Source organism: Periplaneta americana, chromosome 10 (assembly GCF_040183065.1).
Source record: "Periplaneta americana isolate PAMFEO1 chromosome 10, P.americana_PAMFEO1_priV1, whole genome shotgun sequence".
Lineage (NCBI taxonomy): Eukaryota > Metazoa > Arthropoda > Insecta > Blattodea > Blattidae > Periplaneta > Periplaneta americana.
The window spans coordinates 84583718-84593957 of record NC_091126.1 but is presented as its reverse complement, the minus strand read 5'-3'; the positions used below and the strand labels follow the sequence as shown (position 1 = coordinate 84593957).

Genomic DNA, 10240 nt, shown 5'->3' with positions numbered 1-10240 from the left:
TGCTTAGGGTGACCAGACGTCCTCTTTTATCCGAACATGTCCTCCTTTTTAGGCTTTTGTCCTGGTCCGGGCGGATTTTAAAAAATCGTAATTTGTATGGCCGTTATTTTGAAATTATCTGATTTGATGCCTTTTTTCAAGTAATTTGGCAGTAGGCAGTAGCGGACGGTGGGTTTGAAAGTTGAGGAGGCCAGGACGTGAATGATGAGAATATAAAAATATAAGGCCTATGATGTACCTCATTACCAAGCGCAGAATTTGTAGATTTTAAGTAATTAAAATTAGGTTTTCCAATTTATGTTTTAGGATTTTAAATCTTATGTTTAGAAATTTATATGATTTTACGGGAAAAAAATAAAAATAAACAACATAATGTTGATATAGGCATATTACAACGGCTTGGTAAAGATTGCCTCTCTTTGGGACACTTCAAGTCCTAACCTACGAATTAGGTCTTTTTTAGGTCATATTACATTTAAGAATGTTACTCTTTGCTACGTGAAACGAACAAGAAAAACAATATTTCGAGAGTAACGAGATAGCAACAAATTGATTCGAACCTAAGAATCCGGGGCTTGCTCATTACTATTACATAGTTTAATTTTACAGCAAATTAACTGGACGTTCGCTAATATGTTTTCGCGGGATATCAGCCGAGTTAAAATTTTGGAATGTTCCAAGCTTTCAACTGCTATCTCTGCAGCCATCTTCAGGGAAGTAGTGTCTGGACGGAAAGTCTAAGACTGCAGAGATAGCAGTTGAAAGCTTGGAACATTCCAAAATTTTAACTCGGCTGATATCCCGCGAAAACATATTAGCGAACCAACGCCGAGAAAGCCTCAAATCATACATAACTGGACGTTCCTCTTTCTTCGCAAACCGATCAAATAGGTCACAACATACTGAATAACTGCTACTAGAAAAAGCGAGAGACAAATCTGCATTTGTTTCTAAACTCTCGATATATTTAAAATACTGTATAAGTAAATACATCTCGTAACATAAAAGAATAAAATAACAGGAACACACGCAAACAAGAGAAAATCTAACAACATAAATGAAAACTTTTACGCAGGGAGAGAAAACTAACAACACGTGACTCAATTTTCTAAAACCAAGAAGAGAGAAAGAGAGAGAGAGAGCTTCCCAATACAGTCGAAACCGGCCGTCTATAAGCTGTACAGTTGTCAGCGGTGAGTAGGACGTCTCCAAATCGGCTCCCTTCGCGCGTTCTGGTCGAGTTTAAACACTCTTCTAACCAGCTATCTTATTGGTTGAACTGCTGTTGTCATGGTTACCGGGGAATAGTGTCATGTAGCCGGCTCCTCTCTCCCGCTCTCGTATAGACAATGCAGGCTGCTAGATGTCGACTATACAGGTTACAGCGCTATCTGTTATTTTTCAGTACGATTATTTGTACTATCTACAGTATAGCGAGCGGGCATCACCAACTGAATGTGGTCGACTTTACGTACATCTTAGTCGTAGTGAATAGTAAAATTAATATAAAAGGAAAAATGTTCGTCATTTGCTGTAACTTGTCTGTGATCTTAATTCAGCTGAAATTATTACTGCCATATTGTGTTCTGGTAAAATATTAGGGGAGGCTCGGCCTCCCTTGCCTCCCCTGAAAATCCTCCGCTGGCAGTAGGTGGCAGCAGCATCGATGGAATATATTCTTTGCCAACATTCATAACTCTCTTTGTTCCTCCTTTTGATAATAATAATTATAGTTCCATTGGGTTTCATATGTATCGAACTGTAAAATCATTTTATATTATTAAATTTGATCATAAGTGTTCTATAATAAAAATATATTGACATAATTTTAAATACAATATAGGCTTAAGCCTAAATATAAATAGATATTTTCTGTCCTCTTTAATAATAATTATAGTTCCCTTGACTTTCATATGTAAAATAATTATTATTAAGTTTTATCATAATTATTTTGTTATAAAATAGATATTAACATATTTTTAAGTATGATATAAGCCTAAATCTGTACTGTATATTGACGTAATTTAAATATAATATAGGCCTAAGCCTAAATCAAAGTAGGCTACATATTTTCTGTTCTCTTTTTTCGAACAATGTCCTCCTTTTTGAAGCTTTGTGTCCTCTTTTTTATCGCTGTGAATCTGGTCACCCTAAGTATAGTGAGGATCACGTAAGTTCAGTTCCCAAACAGCAAATATTTCCGCCTTGTCAGTGTTGCCAACTGTTACCAGATATCACCACATGTAGTAAAATCACGATCCTATGTACTGAATGACTTCTTTACTCACCGTACTTTACCTTAATGTTGGAAGGTTATTCTAAATAGTTTCAATAATAATGAGAAATGTATTGCTATGTTCTATTCTTTTATTCCTTTACATTATTATTAGTATTAGCATTAATAGGTTACTAGACGTAAATATACAACAAAGTATAGTATATAATATTCAAGAATCAAATCTGTTCCAAGACCAATTAAATTATTGTCACTTCACTTCAAAGATTTCAGCGTACATATACTGTACTTCCTAAAGGTAGATAAATTAATAACCAATTGACTTTTGGTTGGAATTCGAATGAACTTCTGATTATCTTTTGAAATTAGTAAGGAAATGGATAATACAACTATGCTAAAACTGAAATAATAATAAATCAACTTACAAAAATAATTTTGGTCCTTAAAAGCCATAAGTAATTTCACTTCTAGATACCTTTTTAAAGATTTCATTTGTTTGTAAATTGCTTAATAATGCTACACTTACACTTATTATTTCTGCAACTCCACGTCTGTCATTGAAAAAATGTATGATACATAACTGTGAAGTCTCTTTTTGGCTCTTGTGTCCTAAATTTAAATAAGAAAAAGCAAATGATTCAAGAAATGTGAGCTGGTGAAAATTAAATACTCAATTAATAAAATAATTACTACCAAAAGAATATTTTATTAATTCTATACAAAAGATGGATTACACAGAACAGATGGCCAGAAATCATAGATTTATACACAACATACAGCATGAAACGATCATCAAAAAATGCTTTTTGTACACAATAACATCTTTCAAACGAAGTGAAATAGCCAATAAGTTCAATAAATATTATGCTAATAAGTAATAACTATAATTAATAATTATCTACAAGCTGTAAAAGGGAATAAAATAGTATATTGTTGAAATTAGGGGGTTATGGTTTATTACGTGTATTTATAATTTTAATTACTTTTACTACATTTAATTATATTTTAATTTCTATTAGATTAGTTGGTGGTGTGGTTGTTAGTTTTATCTGTGTACGTCAGACTATTAAGGAAAAACTGAAAGAAATATTAAATCTACTATCTACTTTATATAACAATATTTAATCAAGAACTGAATATTACTATTAATTTAATAACATAAGACCCAAAACATCTCCAAGTCCAGACAATACTCATGCTGATTTTCTTAAACATGTTGGCAAACAAGCAAACTCGCTACTTTTATCTTGTAATCTCATCTAAAATACAATATCTGTCTGGAGAAAATCTATCATAACATCAATTTTGAAAAGCAATTATTCAACTAATATCTTTTCGAGTTATCGACAGATACCACTTACTAGTATGATAGCCAAAATTATGGAAGAGATGATTTCATAGATTGAATTGGTTCCTGGAATCTAGTAACTAACTTTCATTTTATTGGGTTGACTTTAGAGAATTGCATTCAACAAATGGACAGATTTTAAATTTTAGTCAAGATATTAAAGATATTTTAAACAGAAAACAAAACAACTTAACAATTTTAATTTATTTTCAAGGATCATATGGCTCTGTAGATATAAATCACTTAAGAAATTGCAAACTTAGGGTGTCCATGATAAAGTGTTACACTGGGTCAGTGACTTGATTATTTGATTCATTGTCACAAATATGTAAATAGAGACAGATTCATCTGGGCTTCCCACATTGTTGTTTTCAGGAATACATTTTCCAATATTAATGTCGATGGTCTAACTAAAGAAATAGATCTTATGATAATCTCATCATTTGCAGATAATATGGTTGTCTAGAACAAAAAATCACAGTCCACAAATATTAATAAACTGAGCCAAAATCCCAACAGACTTTTTGACTCTACTTGGAGAACTCAAACTTGCTCAATTAAGGGAAACTTTACTAATAAAACACAATCCCAAGTTATTTCAAAATGAATAGTATATAAGTTAACTTTAACAGATGATGTTAAGAAATGTGATACTTCTCCAGACATTTTAAAAATCATTAGAAACGATAAATGATCTGGTCAGTGAGTGACTACATACAGTATTTTTTATAGATGGATCCTGTTTACCAAGCCATAGATGTAGTGGTGTTGTAGTACAATACCAGTATATTCCCTTTTACAGGGAATTATATTCAAACACTTGTTTGCCCCATTTTAACCGTGACAACGCTTTTTAGCTTTTTAAACATTCTGGTTATTGTATTGTGTTTGTGTTTAGTGAAAGATTTTAGATAAGGGCGCAAATAGCCATAGTAGCTGACGCGCCCTTTTTAAACGCCACTAACTAACTAACTAACTAACTAACTAACTAACTTCAAACACTGACTAATTTTGATAGTGAAAATTTAGATACACTTTTAAGCTTACAAAATCTCCAGTATCGACTTCATAAATCTGAGAAGGCTGTCATACTATCAGATTCAAAATCAGATGTTCTTGCTGCAGTAATGGACGTAACAGCATGAAATCTCAATATTTTACAGTGTTTTAATATTTTAAGCAAAATGGTCGAATTACATCGACGACTGGTACTTCCGTGGATCCATGAACTTTATGGAGTGGGAGGTAATGAGGTAGCTGAAAGGTAGCAAAATTACTGTAAGGTTATCTATACCTGCATCTTACCACACTGTTAAAAGAATAACAAGATCAGAACATGACAATGTGGTAACAAAAATCGGAATGATTCTAAAGCAAATGAAAAAATTGCAATAGGCCATCCGGCGTCTGCTCCACGATGGAGGAAAATCCTCAGAAGAAACCAACTAATCAGACCAAATGGGGGATCCAAACTACCCTCGAGTGCAGCTCTGAATTTGCAGGCCAACGAGTCTACTGACTAAGCTACATTGGTGGCTCCACTAAAAATATGAAGTACATGGCACTCAGATTATTAAATTGACAAACCTAAACAATTATTCATCAGTTAAGCTATAAAATATAATACATAGCAAGCAAGTTAATTCAATTTAAAAGTATAAACAATTCAATCAGTTGAAATATACAGAAACTGATAATAAATATCATGCAAATTACTTCACATTACAAGCATAAACAATTCATCACTTGTGGTATACAGCCTACTATTTAATTTACAGCACATACAATTCATCAGTTAAGCTATAGACCTACAGTCTACTATTCAATTTACAGCATATATAATTCATCAATTAAGCGAAACAAAAATATAGTACAATACATAGTAAAAATAATACACCTAATTTAATAACTGAACTTCTATGAAAATCTACAGTGGCAGTACTCATATTATCACAGGCCATGATTGTCTCAAATATTTACAAAGAACTGATATTTCAGAATCTCCCCATGCCATTTCTGAAATCTCAATGAAGATATGGATCATTGTCTTGACTGTTTAACTTTACACAGCTTTCAATCATCTGGTTAAATATTGGAGTGCAAGATAACAAATGACATCAACTGCTGAACACTTGGTATCAATCAACCAACAACTTCATTACATTAAAGGGGAAAAAAAACTGAAAGAATTAATTGTATATAGACACAACACATAAGACAAGGCAGCTTCAGAACAGTAATTGGCAAGGCTCTGTTGTTTTAGGATTCTTATGTAGATTCAATTTCACCTGAAAGAAAAAAGTAGCATCTATAAGTAGTAGTAGTAGTAGTAGTAGTAGTAGTAGTAGTAAAGATAATAATAATAATAATAATAATAATAATAATAATAATAATAATAATAATAATGACTGTAAAGTATGGAAATTAATATTGCAATGTAATATCAAAAGGTGATTTCACACCATCAACTCTTATCATTTAGTACAACTCTTATCATTTAGTACAACAAATCTATTATATTCAGTTGCAATCACCAGTAGCTGTTCTTTCCTCCATTTTGTTGTTGGCTGATTTTTCACAAGTCTGCTATGATATGCAGCACTATCCATGACAATAACGCATTGCCCTAATGTTCTCAGGTCAACAACTGTGTTTGCACCCACTTCTCAACTACAGGGCTATTCATAGCACTATGGTAGTCCTGACTTTTCTTTCAATTGCATGAAAAAATTAAATCAGCACCTGCAATAAAAATTATACCTGGGCATATAATTACGTCACATGAATTCACAGCATTTAAATAAAGAAAATAAAACATAACATAACATAACATGACATGACATGACATGAGATCCTCTTTGGTGAAAGGCTTTCCCACGTTTTTATTTAGTCACCAATTTTTATATTTTTGTACCCTGATTTAAAAAATTACTCTTGCCAAATTTACGTAAAATATAAATCAATATAACTTACCGAGTATAAATCCACCTTTCGTTCCGGCATCTAATCTGCCACCCTCATTTGTTGGTCTATGAATAACACCATTCATGTCACTGGAAACTTCACCTGGTTTATTTCATGAATAAGTGGGTGATCATACTTAAAAAAACAGAGAGAGAAAAGCAATTCACATTGACACTCTAAGAGACACAAAAATTTTAAAGACAGGAAAACCGTTCAAGAATTTTATAACTAACCTCTAGTTATAATATGAAACTATTAATTGCAAAACATGTTGTTCCCACCTGAATTCATTACTAGTAGCCTATATTAATTGCAATTTCATATTCCACATAAGTGTTAATCTATTTGTTAGTAAAAAATTCAATCACTCAATGTCTCACAATACATTGAAATTTACCATTCATAAAAATCCAAGTCTCATCCAAGAATACTACGGGTTTAGGGTTCTCACGCTCCACATTTCTTATATATTCTCTTAAAAACGAATAACATCACTTTCTCATACATGTGTATAAGGATCCCCTTTGCTCCATAGAAATTTCATCTCTTTCAAAATTTTTTTCACCGATGATAAGGATACTCTAAATAAATATGTTTCATAATCATCATTCATATGTTCCAGAACTTTTGCTGCTGTTAGTACTTCCCCTGTAACAGTAAATGAAAATTATGCCATATTTTTATACATAGGCCTATGACTAATATCAGAATTACATTGCATAAATCAACACAATAATTCCTGTAACTTCCCTACCTTTATGTAACTTGTCATAAATAAATCTCGCAATTGCATCTTCCGTAAAATCATCAGCATCAGTCACTGGATGTTTACGTAGTCTATGTTTTCCTAGTGTCACGAGTGGGGTCCCCTTGTGTGAATTGATCACTTTCGTGGCTGTAGTTAAGCCAAGCTGTAATAACAAACACTAACATAATACTTCTAAAAATTGTTATATCATAAAATTCATGCATAATACCAACATTTACAGCTATATGAATAGAAAATGATCAACATGTTAGGTTGGGTCTACGATAGGTTTAAGTAGGCTAATATTTAGGTAATTCTCCAGAAAAGCTACACCAAAGAAGGCATAATTTTATTTTGTTTAATTGATTTCTGTGATATTTACATAGTGATGAACACGTGGTTTTAGTGCACAGCCACAAATACTTTCAGCACAAAAATCCTTTGACACTTACCTGTATATTCTAATGCATTGTTGTAGTCCCTCCCTCAAACTTGTTACTAATTACCAATATAACATGCGAGAGGTCCAGGACGAAGAGAAATGGTTAGTTTCCCAGTAGTGCGTCCTCATCCTCTCGAGTGTTATATCTTAACAAGTACTTTGGGTGGGGTAGCTTTTCTGAAGAAACACCATATTTAATATTACTTAGACCAGTCATGAATAAATTATTCAGCCAGAGTCAACGTTCCTATGCTTTATAGAGTATGTTATATAGTTATTATATAAAACTGAATTATTTTTAAGCACCATAACAGGCCAACATTCATGTAATATTTGCTGCAATATCAAGTTAATAATTACAATATGACTTGTATTTTCTTCGGCCGATGTGGCATGTAAATTGTGATCTGAACGGTTAATTTAATACCAAAAGAGAAAACTGGAAATTTACTTTCGTGCTGTTTGATTACTTGTTCGTCTAATTTGTAAATGTATTTAAGCTATCACCTACTGCAGTATTACAGAATCTTAAATGTATTTAGTTTGGCAATATGAAAATCACTGACTTGATTAAACATTAGGCCTAACCTAAAAATTTGTTTTGTTTGACCACAATCATGAAATTATTAGTGCAAACTCCTAAAACTGAATACCACTTTGAAATGTATGCTTAAGAATACTTACTCCTAATAATTGTCCTATTCTGGTTGTAATTGCTGTCTCCGTTAGCATAATTCCTTCTTCATTACCTTCTTTCTTCAACTCATTATACACGTGAACTACAGATTTCTGAAGCGTACTCTGAATGCCACACATTTTCTTCCTTGGAGGAGTCACTGCAACACTATTTCATTTTTTTGACATAGTAATAAAAATCTAAACACGAAAGAAATTCATTAAAATTTGAAATAATATTTCTATCCATTACCCACGTGCATTATCACGCCCAAGTATATTATATTCATTCGTACTTATCTGACTATTCTTGAATTATAACCACAACGCAACACATAACATAACTATAATGTATTAATATTAATACTAATATTAATTAATTATTAATAAGTTCGAATTTCACTATCTTCCAGTAACCGGCTGAGAAATCTAGTACAATTTTAATTTCATGGAACTCCAGTACCGGCAAATATTGTCGATATTTGCCTCAGCTGCCAACATACCGGTTACAAAATCACTACCATTTATAGTATTTGTCAGTATCGAAATTCGAAACGAAGTTGGCAAAAGAAAATTCAACCTTCAAACTAGAAAATCACCATAATCCACTAGCATTTGTAGTAATGGGGGAAAAATGGTTAGGTTTCACCCTTAGGGTATCAAGTTACCTGGTCTACCTATACTGTAGGGTACTTTTGTGTTTGTCTCAAATTGTGAAGTGTTGCTATAACTCATGTTAGAACTGCAAGAAAAGAACTTGTGTCAAAATGGACATCATTTATAATGATTTATCAGGTCCCGACAAGACGTCTGAAGTTGGGGTACTAAAAAGTGGTGACTTTCCGTTCTTCAAATATGCACGTATTACATCGTGTGTTGTTGAACGTATATTTTCCCAATATAAAAACTGTTTAAGTGACCATCGGAGGAGGTTACTTTGCAGTCGCTCAAAATGTACGTAACTCTTCACTGCAATGCACATATTCAAGGATGACGTGAGTATATTACATTAAATTTTAAGAGTTAATATATCTCACTGCGAAATAAGTGTGTATTATATGTTTAGACGTTTCCTACTTCAATGATCATTCATTATATTTCTTGAATGCAGGATTCAGGTTTTATTGCAACCGTAGTATACTGTTCAGTGTTTACATCAGAGGCATACTCCATCCGTTGCACGTCCCCTTCTCATACAGTCTATACCGCGTGCGTAGTAAACCTTACCATTCTCGTGACAATTCCACGAAGTCTAGTTATTACAAATTCCTATGTGAAGCGGAACGGGCCGACCGGCAAATATCGTGATGATCTTACGAAACACAATAGGCCTAATTATGCCCATTCTACCAAACGGAGGGGGCAGGTCTGTACATGCTAAGATCGGAGTCTGTGTCACTACTCTCACTCCGTCACTAGAATTGCCATCTCGACTGATAATAAAATATGACCGACCACAATGTTATCGATCAGTCCTTCAGTTTAACGTTACTTAATTTTAATTTCATTTTTTTTTATTTTAGTAGGTTATTTTACGACGCTTTATCAACATCTCAGGTTATTTAGCGTCTGAATGAGATGAAGGTGATAATGCCGGTGAAATGAGTCCGGGGTCCAACACCGAAAGTTACCTAGCATTTGCTCATATTGGGTTGAGGGAAAACCCCGGAAAAAACCTCAACCAGATAACTTGCCCCGACCGGGAATCGAACCCGGGCCACCTGGTTTCGCGGCTAGACGTGCTAACCGTTACTCCACAGGTGTGGACTTCAATTTCATGGTCACATCATTTTTCCGGTATCATAATGGAGGCAACATTGTCTAATT

At 33.2% G+C, this 10240-nt stretch overlaps 1 long non-coding RNA gene across 2 annotated transcripts; it reads right to left on the bottom strand.

Annotated features, from left to right (window-relative positions):
• Window positions 1-2909: 2909 nt before the first annotated feature.
• Window positions 2910-8918, bottom strand: LOC138707843 (uncharacterized). Of its 2 annotated transcripts, XR_011334392.1 has the most exons (7): window positions 8710-8917; window positions 8423-8582; window positions 7303-7459; window positions 6946-7196; window positions 6558-6683; window positions 6119-6326; window positions 2910-5872 (listed from the first exon to the last, which is right to left on the bottom strand). It is a non-coding gene; the product is annotated as an uncharacterized lncRNA (long non-coding RNA). The 2 variants fall into 2 exon arrangements; XR_011334391.1 differs by having other exon boundaries at window positions 8423-8918.
• Window positions 8919-10240: the final 1322 nt, after the last annotated feature.